The following is a 20989-nucleotide window of genomic DNA, read 5'->3' as shown; positions in this document are numbered from 1 at the left end:
TTTTTTCCAATTTACCTCTCTGACCTTAGGCTGATTATAATTTGTTTGTGTGTTATATCTCAAATTATGTTATTTGTTTAAGACATACTTCTAGTAATTTATTTACTCTGGTTTATTGTCTTATTTTATTTAAATTCTTTGTATATCCTGTATTTGTCTGTTTTAGTGTTCTGTGCAGAAGTTATTTGTATCCAGTGTTGCATAGAAGCTCTTTACTGTTTCTCACCTTCATGCTTCTGAGTTGAATCAGCATTTATAAATGTTATTGCAAAGTAAATGCACTGCATGTGGAATATCCGCCATTATTGGGATCTTAAGCTCCATTTATTTATGAATAGAGACTCAAAACAAAACTAAAAATAACAATCCGCATCAATAAATGACGATTGACTAATTACCACAATAGATTCATTCAAAACTACTAATTTTTATTCCTTTGAGAAGCGTTGAAATACAAAATGGTTGGTGTGAATTGTAAGAAATGAACTAATTCACACAGCAAAAGTTAAAGTGAAAATGTTTAAAATCCTTCCTCAAACCACCCTCACCCCATATGGGGTTCCAGGACTGGCTTGGGTCCACCCAGTGTACAGGATGCTAATTTATGATCGCAGATGTATGGGTTTGGGATAATCTTTGCTATTTTTGGTGATGAATAAAATTTTAAGTCCAAAAAAAAATGAATATAGTTGTGACCAGACACTTAATTTTAATCAGATAAGTTCACTGAAAGAGTTAAAAAATAAATAAATAAATAAAATAATAATAATAAATTATAGGCTCACTGACATGGTTAGGGTAAAGATTGTCACAAAGAGCACAAAACAAAAATGACTTTAAAATTAAAATACTTAAATATTCAAATTGGACATACCTGTACAATGCTAAACTGAATTATGAGCTTTAAAATTAGATTTTGGTTAATGAAAATGTCCCCTATGTTAATTCAATATTCCAAGTCTCTTCATTCCAATATACAGTCAAGGGGGGATAATCCCAGCAGGCTCAGGTCCAGGACACCACCAGTGTATTACTGGGTGCACATCATTCAGAACCACTGAGCAAGCTCTCCTGCAAATCTTTGGAAAGATAGAAAGAAACTCGAGTTTCCAGAGCAACTTCAGAACCATGCTTAGCCTTTTACTCCCATAATCTTTTTCAGAATGCATACATTTTAAAATGCAAGTAATTTCTAAGCATATTCTGACACACGTTTTAATTTTCATGTTTTTCTTATTTCTCTTCAGATAGGTCTTGGAAAGAAGGAATGTCAGCCTTTCAGATTCGAAGGTATGAAAATGAGGATTATGACACTGTGAGGCAATTGTTTGTCAGCGGCATCAGTAGTCATTGGCCAAACAGCTTTTTTTATGTGCTTTCAAAGCCATTCATACAGCTCACCTTCATTTCTGTATCATGCCTGCTATACCTCATGTTCCAATCATTTATTTTGCCATTTTTGTCCATCTTTCTGATGTTGTCATTGTTGAATTATATCATTATTGTGTATTACAATACACGAATTGAAAGTGCTTTAAACAGTGATATGCTGGATATTAGGAAAACCTACATGGAAGCCAAGGATTCATGCTTCTGGGTGGCAGAGTACAATGGCAAAGTAGTTGGCACAGTTGCAGCTGTGCCATCAAATGAATTGATTGATGCCATAGAGCTGAAGCGTATGTATGTGAAAAAGGAAAATCAATGTCAAGGAATCGGAAGAGCTCTCTGTAAAACTGTTTTAGAGTTTGCCTCAGATAATGATTACCAGACTGTAATGTTAAGCACATTTGCTTTCCGGTATGATGCAAGGAAATTTTATGAGGTATGTGGATTTACAATGAGAAGGATCTATGTATATCCATCATTCATGGGGAGGATATTCAACTTGAAGAAGATTGAATATAGATGTGCTCTCTCGTCACACACACCCACACAAACTAAACAAAGGACTAAAACAGTCATTGTGCATAACAATGAATCTTTGGTGCTATGATATGTTAAGTAGTGATTTAAAAAGTTATGAAGTGAAGGATGTTGGCCAGATATGCAAGTAAAAATGTTTCCATCCTCTCTATACAATAAACCCGATTTGCTATAGATGATTATACTTTAGTACACTGGGCCAAGATTCATTTAGCAAATGTGACAGATTCCTTAGTAGTCTTCTAAAGTGAGAAGTGTAAAGTTCACCTGCAACTACGGCAACATTCTTTAATGTTTAATAAGATCAACCTTCAAAATGAAGAAAATTCTTTAAAAGGTCAGCTATTGATGAAACAACAATTTTTTCTACTTTTAAAACAGATTCTAAATTGTATAATACCCACCCTACCCTGATCAGTCATGCCCTGTATCATGTATGTATTCCTAAACTACAATTCACAGTCAATTGTAGTAAGTAGAAAAACTTACAATGGAGAGCAAAGAAAAAGTGCAAGTAGAAAAGTACAATGGCGAATGAGCTGGCAGAGTTGATGTTCTGCCATCAAAACAAATGGCTGCCACCTTACTTAAATCTGAATTGTTCAAAATGCATTATATTCATTTTTTCAAGATTATGCTAATATTTTTCCTTTGATTAGACCAAACATCCATATACATGGAAAATATCAATTTGACAATAATAGATAAGATACAATGATTAGCACATTACAGAAATAGTGATACGATGACTGGAAGCCGCGTTGACAGATGTGTGGTTTTCACAGCAAACTGGGGTAGTTTTGAATGCGTTCTGTGGGCAAAACTTTTGATTGGTCAGTGTGCGAGTTTTTGGGCTGTTATGTATGGCTGCCTCAAAGCTCTAAGGGGATAAACCAAGCCAGCCCCCCATACCCGCAATATAATGATCAACATGGATACAAGTTAAACTTTGAGGTGGAAAACATCAACAGTGGCAAAACTACATCTACAGTCCAAACACTCCCCCTAGTCGTCAACAGCGTCATTCATTATCTTGGACCACTAGGCATATTTTCAGCTGTAATTTGGCTGGAAATATGGCCAGCAGTGGATAGATTATATTTCATAACAGACTAAAGTAAAATGTAAAAACAGAAGGGTTTTAAATGTGATAAGTGCTAATATTATAATATTGACCTGAATTTCATACCAATATGTGCTGACAGTTAATAAGGCTCATAAATAAAGTGCTTCCTGCTTTATTGTGCCTAATTTGCCAAGGGAGTAAATGGTATCTGCTTGCTTCTGGGAAATGGAAAAAGTACATGAAATTAGGGTTAGGGTTACTGGTGCCACAGGAATTTTCCAGGAGTATAAAACGGCTGGAAGTGCTCTATGGAATTTCAATACCAGTAATTCATCCCCTGCTGCTCATGTCAAGGACAATGTCTCCTGCACACCTGAACAGTACAGTACATGCCATTTTCAGAACCCACTTTGATATTGTGCTGTTCAATGAGTTTTTTTTTCAGTTGTTTGTATCCAGAAGCGTAAGCCACATTAAACACAAGCTAACAGTACCCTTTATTAAGCCTCATATTTCATTGTTTTAATATTTCTTGCATGAGTGTGAGGGAGGTATTGGTTGTTTTACTATGGCTTCAGTTATTAAAGAGCACATTCTCAGGATGCGTGTATATAACTGGACACTGTGGAGCTGACACCGAGCTGCATCCTGGTGTATCTCTTTACGCCATATAGAGTCCACAGACTGCATTTTATAAAAATTTGAAGAAAACATAGAAAACTAATTTTGTTATGAAGTGGCTACTCCTTACAAGGTGCACAGCAGTGTATACATATACACTAGTTGTGTTGCCCAGTTTCACCTGGGAAATTTCGTAATCCAATAGGCATCAGTTACAATGCCATCGGTTTACCAAGTGTTTAAGAAGTTGTTTGTAACCAAGTGCTTTTCTGTATACCATAAAGGGTTAATACTACAAGCAGGCAGTGTGTTGTATCGCTGAAGGTTTTGGACTTCAAACCTGTTATTGACACTGCGTGCCCATGTGCAGTCTTACATGTATGTACATTTAGGTAATCCTGACATCGGTTTTTGTGGTTTCCATTCATGGTCCAAAGAGATGCCACTAATTGGCGTTTCTTACTCTCAGAGTCTAAATGTGTTTTAGAAATGTATACATTTCGCTTTGTTTACCACAGTATAATTAAGACGTGTATGTTTTGCTCTGCTTACCACAATATAGACATCTCTAACTTTCTTGTAATTTCCCCTCTGAAGGTCTCTTAAATGATTAGCCAACCTTGGTTAATATGATATAAAGTGACTGACTATGTGAATGTCTAACAAGCTGTAGTTGAGAACTTATTTTTGTAAAAAACAGGCACAGTTGCTGTTAAACCCAGCAGGTCTGGCAGGCCAAGAAAAATACAGGAGCGGCATATGCGCAGGATTGTGAGAATGGTTACAGACAACCCACAGATCACCTCCAAAGACCTGCAAGAACATCTTGCTGCAGATGGTGTATCTGTACATCGTTCTACAATTTAGTGCAATTTGCACAAATAACATGTGATGAGAAATAAGCCCTTTCTGCACTCACGCCACAAACCGAGTCGCTTGTTGTATGCAAATGCTCATTTAGACAAGCCAGATTCATTTTGGAACAAAGTGCATTGGCCTGATGAGGCAAAAATTGAGTTATTTGGTCATAACAAAAAGCGCTTGACGTGGCGGAAGAAGAACACCGCATTCCAAGAAAAGCACCTGCTACCTACTGTCAAATTTGGTGGTGGTTCCATCATGCTGGGGGGCTGTGTGGCTAATTCAGGGACTGGGGCCCTTGTTAAAGTCGAGGGTTGGATGAATTCAACCCAATATCAAGAAATACTTCAAGCATCAGTCACAAAGTTGAAGTTATGCAGGGGTTGGATATTCCAACAAGACAATGACCCAAAACGCAGTTCAAAATCTATAAAGGCATTCCTGCAGAGGAGAAGTACAATGTTCTGTAATGGCCGTCACTGTCCCCTGACTTGAATATCATCGAAGTAGGCTGTCCATCCTCAGCAGCCATCAAATTTAACTGAACTGGAGAGATTTTGTATGGAAGAATGGGCAAAAATAGCTCCATCCAGAATCCAGACACTCATCAAAGGCTATAGGAGGCGTCTAGAGGCTGTTATATTTGCAAAAGGAGGCTCAACTAAATATTGATGTAATATCTCTGTTGGGTTCCTCAAATTTATCCACCTGTCTAATTTTGTTATGAAGCAAATTGCATATTTTCTGTTAATCCAATAAACGTAATGTCACTGCTGAAATACTACTGGTTCCATAAGGCATGTCCTATATTAAAAGGAACTTGCTACTTTGAAAGCTCAGTCAATGATAAACAAAACCCCAAAGAATTAAGAGGGGTTCCCAAACGTCCCAAACTTTTTCATATGACTGTAACTGCTGATGGTAGTTGCATAATGAATGTTGAGGTGCCTTATATAGAAACATCTCCAGTAAATTCCTCCAAATATAAATTCCCCCTTTGTGAATTTCCTCTTGGGATTAATAAAGTATCTATCTATCTATCAAACTCCTTGGATGGCTCTTCAACCTACAAAAAGATGATTCCAAATGTACTGCTAAGGCAACAAAGGAGTTTTTCAAAGCTAAAAAAATGGGAAATTCTTGAATGGACAAGCCAGTCACCTATTTTAAATCCAATTAAACATGCCTTCCATATATTGAAAAGAAAACTTAAGGGGACAAGTCTCCAAACAAGAAGGAACTTAAGATGGCTGCGTTAGACATTTGGCAGAGCATCACCAGAGAAGATACTCAGGAGTTGGTGATGTCTATGAATTGCAGACTTCAAGCAGTCATTGCATGCATGGGTTATGCAAACAAGTACTAAGTATACCTTGCTTTAATATACCTACCATTGTGATGTCTCATATATTATGGTGCCCTGAAATCGGGGGATCGTATAAAAAGTGTAATTTCTACATGCTGTGAGCAAAATGTATACAAATTCCCTTAAACTAAAGTCTGCAATGTGCTTTTTAGCCACGCCTGAATTATTTGATTTGTAAACTCTGAAGCAGAGGAGTAATTCAAAGAAAAATGTGTCTTTGTCCCAAACATGGAGAGCTCTTTATATTAAGTTAGGTCTCATCTCATCTTCGCACCTGCAGTTCCTAGCAGAGGTTGCAGTGTTATGCTATGCTTTGTTGCTATTTCTTAAATTTGCAACATTCAGTTCTTTACTGTGGAGCGGTTTGGTGGGGACCATATCCTAAAACATTAGATACTTCTGCTCCTACATCCAGATTCTTTATTAGGCAGACCCACACAGATTTCCTCCCACTCTGCTCTCTTATTTTTCTACTGACTTCGTTACGAAAGAGACACAAGCCACAGCCAACACTCCTGCAGCTAGGTCTTAGAAAATCCAACTTCACCTAAGACTGACTACTACTGTGCTTAACTTCTTCTATCAGATGATGTCTCCTCTTTCCTCTGTTCCCTAAGAAGCAAGCCAGAGGAACAAGAAAGTAAGAGGAGCACGTAGTATACTTTTGTTCTTTCATTATAGTTTTTTACATTCAAAAATATTAAGTGCCAAAAAGTGAGAGCAAATAAAAAGTAAATGAGTGAGGAAATATCAATGATACAACCTGGAATATCTCAGGAGTTGTCATAGATGAAGCTGTCCAACACTCCCAAAGTGTGTGGATTTGGGTTTACATTGTTACTCTCACAGCACGTGTCATCATGATGGCTATGTTTTTCCTTCTCCGAATTCCTGGCTCTTCACTATCTCTTCCTGAGTTGATCAACCATTCAAAAGCTTTTCAGGGGTGAAGTGACACAACCCTAGCCTTTCTCTGGCCAATGTCATTTTGACAGACCATTTAAGTACATGATCACAAGGTGTGCAGGCATGAACATAATCGATGGTTCAAGACAAGAGCTTCAGTTTTATGCATGTGGAAAATCTAGAAAATGACCAGATTAACATGTAAAGTTCTAACCTTTTATCTTGCTAAATTGACCATTTTACAGAGGGAAGTCTAATTTAACTTTAGGCCTGCTGTCCCTACTAGAATCTCCTGTTTTTGTGGTTAGACATGCTGTTAATAGAGATCAGAAGTACGAGTAAAATACAATTAAAATAGTTTAAACATACACTTTCAACATGATAAAATTGTCTAAAATCCTTCTTAACACTTTAGCAAGAAATATGATCACATTTCCCAAAGTTGATGTAAAACAGTGAATGAATAATAATTTGACTTTAAATTCAAAAATAAGCAAAAGTTCTTTTTGTGGGTTGCCACACTGTGAATAGTATAGCAATAATTAAATAACTTACTTCAGAAGGCTTGAATTTCAAATTTTGCTTAATTTATCAAACATTTACCATGTTTAACATTTATCACTTTTCAAAATCCCCTTTTTCAGTTTTGCAATACTGCAAAATTAAGGAGGGTTTTGAAGCTGTACTTTGTACTTTTATTGTGACATAGGTATGCTTTCTGAATCAATCACTTACTACATAAAACACTGCAGAAAGGGTGCCAACTGCAACTAAGCAAAATGATCATATACCTCCAGTTTTTAAATCACATGACACACTCTTGCTATATTACCAGTCAGATGTCTCTTGATTTGTTTTTACTAAGTCCCATTTCCTTTTTTCGCCTGTGTACAGTATATGTTGGCATGTCTGTTTTGGAGTGGATATGCTGGTACCATTTCAACAGTTAAGCTAGCTGTCACTACACAGACATGTTGCACTTTGGTGGAGAGCTCCACAAGAGCAGTGTCTTCAACAAACCGGAATATTCTTACCCAGTCTGCATGTGCAGGCATTGATGTGTAATGAGTAAAGGAGTGGGGATAACATACAACCATTTGGAGCACCTCTACTGAGATTGAGGGTCTAAGAGATGTCCTTTAAGTTCTGTTAGTGACTTTTTACTGTTTTATACTGTACATTAGATCTTGAACAATGAAGGACTACTGGATTAGAAGATTTGAAGACAAAGATTACGAAGAACTGAAGGTTTTAATCAGTGGCCAGAATGAACATTCCTCAACATTGTTCAGATGTGCTCTCCAGCAGCCCGGGATACAGTTGGCTCTGCTCTCTGTCTTCTGCTTCTTTTTCCTGAATTCTGCCTCCTTTTTGTTATCTTCAGTAGTACTTGCCTTAACAGTCTTGGCAGTGAATCGCACAGCATATCAGTGTTGGACTGAAGTAGCCTTAAAAGATGACCTGTTGGATATCAAAAAACCTACATGGAAACCAGTGATTCTTGCTTTTGGGTAACAGAGTGCAATGGGAAAGTAGTGGGAACCATCACAGCACTGCCTTTTAAAGAGTTGGTGGGAGCCTTGGATTTCAAATGCTTGGCTGTTTGAATGTGATACAGGGGCAAGGGTATCCGGGGAAAGTCCTCTGCAGAGATCTCATTGATCTTGCCCAGGCAAATGGCTTCCAAAGTGCAGTGGTGTGCACATCTGTGATCCAACTTGAAGGGAAGAAGCTTTATGAGAGATTAGGCTTTGGGGAAAAAAAAAGAGTACTTCTTGCCCTCACTGTTTGGGAAAGCATTAGGCCTGGTGTTGCTCGATTACAAATAAGATGTTTCTCTTCTTCAGAAATATAATTAAAATGATACTTCAGTATTACCAGCTTTTCTACTTCATTTAGCATTCGAATACCAAAAAACCCAGCTAGCCAAATACACTCGGGCCACACGTGGACAGATTTCCTCAAACCAGATCCTTATCAGTCATCCCAGATATATCCCACTCTGTTTGGAATGACTGGCCAGCTCTATTTTGAGCAATTTGGGTCAGAAATTGCAGCCAACCTCACCAGAATCCACGCATTAATAATTTATACTTCAAGGCAAAATGACGCCATTTCCATTCCAGGTACCATAATACACTCGGGACCTCAACTGGGCAGATTTCTCCAAGTTGGATCTTAATCAGTCCGCCCAGATGTGGCTGTATTACTCAGTCCGACACTGTTTGGAATGACAGTCTGTCTCTGGCCTAACCTGCTCCAGCCAGAAGTTGCAGCCATTCGCTCCCCAAAGCAGCTGGCACTGCACCAGAATCCACCCACTAATATCTTATACTTGATGGCAGAATTGCGCACTTGACTTGAACTCGTTAGCAAAGACTGCACAGCTCTTGGTCAAGTCAGTCAGGGTAGCAAAAGACCCTGCAATCAATATGCCAGAATCTGCTGCTTCATGTCAGAATCTCCCCAATTCCTTCTGGTGATCAGTTCCTTTACTGCATTTACATTTACATCAATCCAATCTCATGTTTGCACATGATTTAAAAATTGTTTGTAAAATGTGTGGCAAGGAGACATAGTGGCTTACCTCAACCTTAACCTTTATTTATATTTGATATATAGAAAAGGAACGTGAAGAAAAGCATGTAATTCCAAACAATATTAAAAATTAATTATACAGGTTATATTCCGTTACAACAATTCCATTACAACAAACTGCCAGGGACCTAAAAAATATTTTGTTGTAATGAAAATTTCGTAGTAACGAGATTCTGTATTTGTCACTATAGTACTTTCTTTAACTTGTGCCTAGGCATTTGCATTCATTTCAAGAGCTTCTTTCGTGTTCATTTTAATCTTCTCCTGTCTACAGGTTATGATGACAAGAATGTTTCTCAGCATTTCCTTGCAATAATACACTTGATGCCCAAATCCAATGGCTGAAGCACTGCCGTGCAATTGGGTGGCAGGATTTCAACACGAACATTATCTAAATGTGAAAGCATGTTGTAGGCAGCACAGGTATCAATCAGAAGCCGAATCATCCTTTTCTTCTTCTTCATATTGTGAGGTTTCTGAACTCTTTTGGGATCCCACCCCATCCAACGGGAAAAACACTGAGGTGCGTCCCCAAGTACGATGGCCATGTCTGTGGAAGATTGTTTGTCCGTTGCCAGGGCAGGGCAACCACAGGCTCACAGCACTGCAGTGAAGCACCACAGAAGCGAATCCTAAAAGATCGGGGTCACACTAGAAGTCCCTGTCTTGCACCCCAAAATACGAGGCTGAGTCTCAGTACTTTAGCAAAACCAGCTTTATTATTTGAAATTCCCTGCATTTACATTGTTCCTTGCATCACCCATCGAGATCTTTTCTGTTTGCTTTAGTGAAGAGCCATACCAGAGCTGTGAGCTTGCTATTGCCCCGGCAATGGATAAACAGTCTTCCACAGACGCGGTGATCGCACTTTGGGACGTTCTTTGGTGTGTTGTCCAGTTGGAGGAGGTCCCAAGAGTGTTTAGAAACCTCACATTTTCTTGAATGAGTGCCACATTAATAGGAATGTTTCTTGAACGAGCATCACTGAACCACATAAAAACTGCTTTTTCAGTGTCTTCAAATGCAGCAGTTCACATACATTTGCAACCCAAGATTTTTCTTCACAGTGTCAATGGCAAAATTTTGAATTCACTGGCAGCGTCTTTTTTTCTTTTGCCGGAATCGAGAGACACAAAAATGTAACTTTTTTTTTCTAATATGAACTGTTATCGTTTTTTCGTGTCTGCCGTTACTATAGGAGGGTGACAATGAGTTAAATTCCAATGGATGTTTTTCAAATGTTGACGAACAATAAGCAAAGGGTATCACTGAAAACCACCGAAAACAAAAACAGCAAAAAAAAAAAAAACAGTATGAGGAAAGTTCGAAGAAAGAATTTTTTTTTACAATGTTTCTGTTTGGGGATCGTTGTGCACAACTGAGCTACGACCACAGAACTAACTGCTCTGTGGATTATTCATTCAGGCATTTCAAGGTCTTTTGTGCACTTCGTTGTAACGAAAGTATCTGCTGAATGTATTTCATAGTAACAAGATTTCTATAGACTCGTGTCATATGGGGAAATGTCAGGACCATAAAAATATTTCATTGTAATGACAATTTTGTTGTAAAGATATTTGTTGTAACAGAATTTTACCTGCATATTGTATAGATTATACAGGGTGGTCCAGATCTAATTATGCAATTATGAAAAGGTGAACACATTGCACCCGCTGTTTGACTGACAACCATCTCCTTGCCATTTTGGAATACATAGCAGGTGCTGCCATCTATTGGCAACAAAAAGAAATTTTTTGAATTCTCTATGTATTAAACTGAATAAGTTATAGCATAATGAAAATTGCATAATTAGATCTGGACCACCCTATATACATGATGTATGCTATGTGCACTTCTGTTTGTGTCTTTTGATGGTATTTTATTTTACAGTTGTTCCAATTTCATTGTACTATGTAAACATGTCACTACAATTGACTTGACTTTATTTTACGAGCAGTCTTGTCATTGAATTAAATATGAACCTCAACAAAGTAGTATTAAATGAAACACTTCAGCAAAAGCATGACAGTTGACTGCATAGTTGGTACATTAAATAATGCTTCCTGAGGCAAGTTACATTACTGTCACCCCCAACTCAGATCCCCACCCAACCAACACAGTATTACTCATGAGACAACACACTGGCCTGGTTGAATGATAAACTCAGGTATACAGAAAATCCTTTTAGAAAAAGGAGCAATCAGCTCTGACCATCTTGCATTTAAACACTAGGGGGCTCTCAAATCCTGCTTAGAAAAAATTACTACTTAAAATAGACATTTTTTCTTCATAATGTGTGTTACTGTATTCAGCTTATGAATTAATGAAAATGCAGATTGGTTTCAAACTTTTCAAATCATATGTCCAATGCTCGTTTAGAAGGACAGTAAACATGTGAAGTATTCTCCAATTTGTGACCTGGGAGTAAAAATTTCATTTCTTCAAACCACTGGATTTTTAATTATATGACATATAAAGATCAACAGATGCAGAGTAGCACCTTTAAAAAAAAAAAAGCAAAGTCCACCAAAAGCTAATCAATCACTCTCTTCTTCAAGGTTCAATAGTCAGATTTGATTAGTTAAATATTACTTTCAATTATTGTCCTCCTATTTCTATTCAAAATACTGGAATGTGCCTTCTCTATAATGAAGTAATTTCTTCTGCAGAAGAGACTGCTTGACCCTAAACAGTGAGGCATCAAAAGGGGTTATGTCACTGAGAGGGCTCTACTTACTCTAGCCAGTGCGATATGGGTGGGTAGAACTACCAACATGGCACCTGTCCTCCTCCTTCTAACTACAGTGGTGTGAAAAACTATTTGCCCCCTTCCTGATTTCTTATTCTTTTGCATGTTTGTCACACAAAATGTTTCTGATCATCAAACACATTTAACCATTAGTCAAATATAACACAAGTAAACAGAAAATGCAGTTTTTAAATGATGGTTTTTATTATTTAGGGAGAAAAAAAAATCCAAACCTACATGGCCCTGTGTGAACAAGTAATTGCCCCCTGAACCTAATAACTGGTTGGGCCACCCTTAGCAGCAATAAATGCAATCAAGCATTTGCGATAACTTGCAATGAGTCTTTTACAGCACTCTGGAGGAATTTTGGCCCACTCATCTTTGCAGAATTGTTGTAATTCAGCTTTATTTGAGGGTTTTCTAGCATGAACCGCCTTTTTAAGGTTATACCATAGCATCTCAATTGGATTCAGGTCAGGACTTTGACTAGGCCACTCCAAAGTCTTCATTTTGTTTTTCTTCAGCCATTCAGAGGTGGATTTGCTGGTGTGTTTTGGGTCATTGTCCTGTTGCAGCACCCAAGATCGCTTCAGCTTGAGTTGACGAACAGATGGCCGGACTTTCTCCTTCAGGATTTTTTGGTAGACAGTAGAATTCATGGTTCCATCTATCACAGCTAGCCTTCCAGGTCCTGAAGCAGCAAAACAACCCCAGACCATCACACTACCACCACCATATTTTACTGTTGGTATGATGTTCTTTTTCTGAAATGCTGTGTTCCTTTTATGCCAGATGTAACGGGACATTTGCCTTCCAAAAAGTTCAACTTTTGTCTCATCAGTTCACAAGGTATTTTCCCAAAAGTCTTGGCAATCATTGAGATGTTTCTTAGCAAAATTGAGACAAGCCCTAATGTTCTTTTTGCTTAACAGTGGTTTGCGTCTTGGAAATCTGCCATGCAGGCCGTTTTGCCCAGTCTCTTTCTTATGGTGGAGTCATGAACACTGACCTTAATTGAGGCAAGTGAGGCCTGCAGTTCTTTAGATGTTGTCCTGGGGTCTTTTGTGACCTCTTGGATGAGTCGTCTCTGCGCTCTTGGGGTAATTTTGGTCGGCCGGCCACTCCTAAATTGTCTATGTATTCAGCACCCATTCTCTGTTCCATGTTTTTGCCATTTGTGGATAATGGCTCCCACTGTGGTTCGCTGGAGTCCCAAAGCTTTAGAAATGGCTTTATAACCTTTACCAGACTGATAGATCTCAATTACTTCTGTTCTCATTTGTTCCTGAATTTCTTTGGATCTTGGCATGATGTCTAGCTTTTGAGGTGCTTTTGGTCTACTTCTCTGTGTCAGGCAGCTCCTATTTAAGTGATTTCTTGATTGAAACAGGTGTGGCAGTAATCAGGCCTGGGGGTGGCTACGGAAATTGAACTCAGGTGTGATACACCACAGTTAGGTTATTTTTAACAAGGGGCAATTACTTTTTCACACAGGGCCATGTAGGTTTGGATTTTTTTTTCCCTAAATAATAAAACCATCATTTAAAAACTGCATTTTTTGTTTACTTGTGTTATATTTGACTAATGGTTAAATGTGTTTGATGATCAGAAACATTTTGTGTGACAAACATGCAAAAGAATAAGAAATCAGGAAGGGGGCAAATAGTTTTTCACACCACTGTATCTCTTTCTCCCCCAATGCAGTCAAATCATCAGATCCTCCTTACCACCCTCTCGAACTTTGGCATCACTTGGACTGTTATCAGGTGGTTTGAGTCCACCTCTTGGACAGATCCTATCATGTGTTCTGGTGAGAAGAGCTGTCTAGGATGCACCAGGTAAACATGGGGGTGCCCGAAGGATCAGTGATGGCCTTCTCTTCTCTCTATACACCTCCTCACTAGGTCCTATCATCCTGTCCCACAGTTTCTTATCAATTTGTAATTGAGTATAAATTGGTGTTTTAAAGAAAAGGAGATTTCTGTGTGTTTAAGGAAAAACACATAATAAATGTACAGTAAAGCCAAGAGATGACAACAAGCACCTTTTATTTGAGACTGGGATATAAAGTGAAAAGGCAAATTTTCAAATAGCTGACAACAATTCTATTGTGTAATCAAAGAACATGTGTTTACACTATTGTTCAGAAAAGAAAAGAAAACTAATACACACCCTATTGTTCAGAAAACTGTTTAACTGAACATCATGTTGATCTAGGCAGAGACTGAAACAGGTGATGTATATGCCTCTGGGTAAATCAGAAAAAATAGTATGGTCGGAGACTCCTAACTGCTGCTTGCAGAATGCTTTTGGCATCATCATATCATTTTGGCTGCCCCCTATGACAACAGGGCGGAGTGGTGGCTCTGAGGCTAGGGATCTGCACTGGCAATTGGAAGATTGCTGGTTGGAATCCCGTAAATGATGAAAGGGACTCTGCTCTGTTGGGCACTTGAGCAAGGCACCTGCAATTGCTCCATCCTGGTTATGAGGTTAATCTGCATCCATCCCTGCATGTTGGCCCTCCAACCTGCAGGGAAAAGTTTGGGGTTTGGTGGCAGAATTGGCACTCCAGCCACCATAAAAAACCTCACACTGTTCCACTCCATCTGAACTAGTGTGGTGCTGAAGTATCACCGGTCGCATGAAGGCACTTGGGTCCTAATCTGGGATCCTGAGTTGGTTTGTCGTGTGGTGGGTGCGGCAATGCGGCAGTGAGTGTTCCTAACCTCTATAACAACACTAACTTCTACTTGGCCCAGGATCCATGAACCCAAGTCTGGTAACAAGTGCTATTCTGATGATGCAAACCGGTACCTGTTGCTCCTTTCAAAGGACCACGATATCAGGTATAATCTCTGCATGTTTCACTGATATTGCAACCTGGATGAAAAGGTACCACCTCCATCTTAACCTGACAAAGACGGAACTTCTTATCCTAAATTGTCTATGTATTCAGCACCCATTCTCTGTTCAGCTCAGCTTATAGCTAACATCTGCCAAGTTCATATGCAACCTCAGAGTGATGATCGAAGATAGCTGTTCTTCACAATGCTACAACAGCCTCTCAGTCAGATTAACTATATAAAACATCCTCAAGAACAGACATTTCCTGTTGCAGTATGCAGCAGGCTTTGGTCTTATCATGGCTGGACTACTGCAACTCTCCCCTGGCAAGAGTACCAGCATAGATCACATAACCACTGCAGACAATTTTAAATGCAGCAGCATATCTAGCATTCAACCAGCTGAGATGGCCACATGTCACTACTCTCTTTTCAGATTATTACATTGGCTCACTGTAGCAGCAGAGATTAAGGTCAAATCTGTTGATGCTTGCCTAAAGAGTAGTCAATGGGTCATCACCAATAATATGGCGACCCTTGTGAGGTCTTATACCCCTTCTACAACTGAGGTCTGGTGATGAATAGCATCTAGCGATTCCACCTGTGCATGGCCTCAAATCTCAATCCAGACTTCTCACGTGCAGCTCCTAGCTCATGGAACGAGCTGCCCATCTCCATTTGAAGAATTGTGACTAGCTTTGTATTTTGGTTCACTTGTGGTGATCAATTTTGTAAGCTTGTCCTATACCACCTGTTCCTCAACAGTCTCCCAGACTGATATTTACTCGATTAGTTGACTGCTTTTGTACGTCACTTTAGATACAAGCGACAAATATAAATGTAACAACTGAAAAAAATGTTTTTCTGTATAAAGTGTTTAATTTTTTTTTAAGTACCCTAAACATTCAAATAATCTTGCATTTTGAGATCTTAATTGATCCACTAATTTCTCATATAAAATTTTCTGTTATAGTTACTAGAACACTAAAAAGTTGGACAATTTTACTGACAGAACTATATTAAGGAAAACATACCTTCAAAGCTATAAGTAGCAGTTAAGCAAACAAAGATTAAAAAATGACATGACTGAAATTTAAATTATTGTAGCACCCAAGGTCTGAAACTGAGATGGACACATTCCTAAGGTGGATGAGCACTGGCAGATGACACAAGGCTACCTACAGAAGCTGGCCATAAAAGTCACTTTGTGAGCAGTGCTGGAAGCAGGTGCAGCTAGGACACTAAGAGAATCCAATGGCTTGGGGGCATGGCCACCAGAGACTCTCAGATGTTGACCCTGCATGTGGGTCAGCTCTCAGAACTGGAGTAGAGTGTGGCAGATGTGGTCACTTCTTGCCCAAAGTGTTAAAGCCAATCCACCCTGTCCAGCACACCCATGTTGATACATTATGAAAAGAACTAGCACAGTAGCTACTGTTATTTTAAAATGCATTCACCATGAACATGAGAACATAGTTGTAAACTTCAGGGTAAATATTGCACAAACATAAGGTTAACCCCCCAAAATAGGGCTGAATGGCCTATTATCGCCATAAAATTGTTTTTTTTCTGATGTTGTAATTAATCATTTTGATTTGTTTTCTCGTCTCATAATTTTGTGGTAGCATTTGGTGTCCCCACCAGTTTGATCATGTTGTCCAGCCTTGGAGTCAATGTGTTGCCTCTAATGATTGACTTATATTGCTTTGTGCCTCAATGCTGCCAGTAATCATTGTGTTGGAAGCCAGCAGTTCTAGGACAATTATAATCTAAAAGGGGAGTATTTCTTTAACACTAGAATTCCCAACGCCTGTGAAAAAAATTTAATTCTCCCTGAAATGCTTACTTACCCCAACCACACACAAGGAAAATCGTCTCTTTATCAGTGCAGCAACTGCTTGTAAATAACAGCCTTTGTTTTGCAAATGTGTCAACAGCAGTGCTGAACCTCCACCCACCCATACCCCATTCAACCAGCCATTTGCCTCTCCTGCCACTTACACTCTCATTTACAAGTCAAGTATGCATAGAAGATTTTATATGGCAAAGACTTGTAAGAAGACTTACGTAATGATATATCATTACTTGAAACACATTTAAGGTGTGTTCCATGTCTACAACGATCCGTGAAACAAGAACTGTTAGGTTTTGTAGATGTCATGTAGACATAAAGCAAATGAGTTTATCATATCTAATACAACCGTTTTATCTTCAACACTGAAGCGTAACAGACAACTTCATATCGCTGTTCCTGGCTAATAGACTGCTATAATATTTACAAAACACTTTCATGCATAAAATAAAAATATGCATTTGATCAGAGTCTAACAGTCTATGTAAATTTATGATACTTGTAACAGTTCAGCCCTAAAAATACATTCAGTGTCGTTATATTTGCCTCAACATGAAATAAGCTTGATATATGGAGTCGTTTCTGAATGAATAAAAAAGTGTCAGATCGGAGGATGGCACGAAGGGGTTTTGTGAAAGATGCCGCAGTCTATTAGCCAGTGACAGCGATGTGAAAAAGTTGTCAGGTTACGCTTCTGCCCTTGTCCAGAAATGGTTCCATAACTATATTCTAGGAAAGTCCTCCCCTGTGAGACAACTGGTAGCCACTGAAGGGTTTATATGCAAAGTGATCTGTAGCTTTTCAATAGAATGCAGGCCCTCTTCAGAAATAAAGATGCAAAGACACTCGAAAAGTCCACATTCAATGCAACTCCTTATTAAGAAAAGGCAACTTCTTCACATCACTGTCACTGGCTAATACTGGTGCAAAACTCACAAAACACATACACGCTCCCTCCCATCTGCCACGGTTATTATTTTGTTTTCATTTTTGTGGTACATTTATAGAGTATATATTGAGATCATGTCACGTTCTAACCCTGCTTCACATTAAGAAGTCATTTGAACAATTTATTCATTTTATTCTTGGATAAAAGCACCCTTGCGTCCTTACTGTGACTGTGAAGTCCAAATAGCGTCCCCAAATAACGACATTTGCATGCAGATGTGTGTGTGTGTTTCACTTTCAAGCAGTCATACTGCATGTAATAAATACATGTCTTGCAACAAACAGACCTACTGAAAAGTTAATGCTAAACAATTTATGGCTGTATGACGGTTGACGTCACAGAAGCACGATGGTCAATTTATAAAACACATACATTTTCTTTGTGTCTACAATATCTAACATTTCTTGCTTTTCATACATTTACACAGATCATTGTAGACATGGAAGGCGTGAAATATATGCATTTTCAAATAATGATACATCATTACTTACTGTATAAATGTCCTTACAAGTCTTTGCCATATAAAATCTTCAATGCAGAGTTGAGCTGTAAGTGAAAGGATTCGAGCAGGAGGTGCCAAACAGAGTTTAAGTGTCAGGTGGGACAAACGGCTGACTAAATGAGGGATTGGCAAGTGCAGGTTCAGCGCTTCTAAATGATACATTTGCAAAACAAAGGCGGGCACCTGCTGCACTGATAACACCATATGCGTTTCCTCACAGGTGTCAGGAAAAATAAGGTAATCAAAGGAAATCATTTTTTAGGGGGGGGGTTTAGTGTTAAAATGCTAACTAGTCACTTTTGAATTACCTCTTGCTTTTCCATTCACAGTTCCTACACGCACCAGTCAGATGATATGACTCTGCTTTTGTTTCCTTCCTGTGGCTTCCACCCCTCCTGGGTTAAAATTTCACAGAAACACTGGAAGGCGATATTCATAACAGGACCAGTGAGTAAGCTGGAAGGATCAATCCCACATCTTTGTTTTGAGTGGCTAAATAACAGTTACCTTTTGTACCCTAGTGTGCCATTTGTTTTCCCTTCTTTCACCATTATTATTTAATGGGGTTTACCAACTGGTACCCCAACCCTTCTGTTCAATAGGAAGAGACAGAACGTGCTGTGTGGGAATATGTTGATGTAAAGAACAGATTTAATGGTTTAAACCTGGAAGCCAGAATGCCAGAAGAACTTTGGACAAAAGTCAGTGACAACAAAAATATCCAGAACAAAAAGATCAAGAAATTCAAAATGTCTGTCTGCAGAGGTCATGGATGTTGTTGAGAAATGGGAAGCAAAAGCCAATGGAGATCATAATACACGTGCCCACCTTAACACAGCAATCCACGAAACAAAATAAGGAGGCATATCTAAAAATGACAATGTCAAAAATTTGATGCTACCAGAGATATTTAATAAGCTCAGTGGTGTCAAAGAAATATATTGTGCAAAAATGAATATGGTAAAAGACAAAGATGAAAATAACCTTACAGAATTAGAAGAAATCAAGATGGGGTGGCAGGAATATACAGAACAACTATACAGGAAGAACTCAAGTGGCAAAGATAACTACAGTGACACCTTGATTCATCTACAGCCTGACATTCCAGAAAGTGAAGTTAAATGGGCTCTAAACATTGCTAATAAGACTGAAGAATCCCAGCTAAATGGTTTTATAAACCTTTGGGATGATTTAATAAAAGTAATAAAAGTTTGTAGATTGGGAGAGCTCAATAATGGCCATTATATTGGAAAAGATCAATTCAATGGTCAGCTATAAAAAAAAAACTGGAGACTGCTTTAACTGGTATTCATTATTAATGTAAAGGTCTGGATCAGCATTAATGCTGTTAAAGACCTCCTTTTGTTAAATTATAATATTGTGGCTTATTGACTTCCACAGTTTTTGCAACAAGGGTGGTGTCAGACTGTTCTGATCATTTTTTCAGTTCATTTTTTCAGTTCAGTTTATCATCTAGCTGCACTCCCAGGTATTTATAGGTCTGCACTCTCTGCACACAGTCAGCTCTGATAATCACGGGGTCCAGGAGGGGCCTGGGCCTCCTAAAATCCACCACCATCTCTTTGTTTTTTTTGGTTTTCAGTTGTAGGTGGTCTGAGTCGCACCATTTAACAAAGTCCTTGATTAGGTTCCTATACTCCTCCTCCTGCCCACTCCTGATGCAGCCCACGATAGCAGTGTCATCAGCAAAATTTTGCACATGGCAGGACTCCAAGTTGTATTGGAAGTCTGATGTATATAGGCTGAACAGGACCGGAGAAAGTACAGACCCCTGCGGCGCTCCTGTGCTGCTGCCCACAATGTCAGACTTGCAGTTCCCGAGACGCACATACTGAGGTCTGTCTGTAAGACAGTCCACGATCCATGCCACCAGGTATGAATCTACACACATCTCTTTCAGCTTGTCCCTAAGGAGCAAAGGTTGGATGGTGCTGAAGGCGCTAGAGAAGTCCAGAAACATAATTCTTACTGCACCACTGCCTCTGTCCAAGTGGGAGAAGGATTGGTGTAGCATGTAGATGATGGCATCCTCCGCTCCCACCTTCTCCTGGTATGCAAACTGCATCCCTTGATGATGTTCCGCTGGAGGATTTAACGAGCTTAGGACTGCTTTAGAAGGCCATTTAGCGTTTTTTTCAGGTGGAGAGAAACCATATTAGGACTGCAATGGCAACTGCATGAACAAACTCGGAGGTCTGGAGAACGTCTAGGAATGTTTGCTACGGAAGTGCTAGGACTGGTGGGGCAAGCCTATGCACATTTTCCCCCGCGGGGTCCGGAATGAATTGGCACGTGATGCATTTCTCCGTGATCTTGAGCCTAAAGCGCACTGCCACGATGCTCAACTTGCCAGACTAGCAACTCTAGAAGAGGCGCTTAAGCGTGCTGTAGTGTTCGAATTGGTATGTGAGGTGGAATCGGCCTATACGGAACAGTTGCGAGAGGGAACAGGAAAGGCTGTGCCAAGGAAAGCTACTGCACGACCATGTGTTGTGCCTGGGAGAGGAGCCCTCAGGAAGAACTCCCCTGGTGGGGCTAAACCTTGTGAGAGCATCAACTTTGGCCGCTACACCCCCTACTTGGTAGCAGTGTGGCCAACCCAGGCACCTTCGTTGATTTTGTCCTTTCCATCCAGCAACTATTTTGGGCTCCAGAGAAATGGCAGAAAACAGCCTGGGTTCGGAGTAAGCGGGACCAACAATAAATGCAGGCCGGGACGAGTTGGT

The 20989-nt window shown here is 39.3% G+C and overlaps 1 long non-coding RNA gene across 3 annotated transcripts in view; it reads left to right on the top strand.

The window, feature by feature from the left end:
- Positions 1-20989, top strand: part of LOC120527922 — a 47904-nt gene that overhangs the window by 13631 nt on the left and 13284 nt on the right. For all 3 annotated transcript variants that reach the window (XR_005633435.1, XR_005633433.1, XR_005633434.1), the window contains exon 2: positions 1248-1290. This is a non-coding gene — a long non-coding RNA (uncharacterized LOC120527922). The remainder of the gene's footprint in view (positions 1-1247; positions 1291-20989) is intronic.

This window comes from Polypterus senegalus, chromosome 4, assembly GCF_016835505.1.
Source record: "Polypterus senegalus isolate Bchr_013 chromosome 4, ASM1683550v1, whole genome shotgun sequence".
NCBI classification, from domain to species: domain Eukaryota; kingdom Metazoa; phylum Chordata; class Cladistia; order Polypteriformes; family Polypteridae; genus Polypterus; species Polypterus senegalus.
This window is presented reverse-complemented; position numbering and strand designations above follow the sequence as displayed.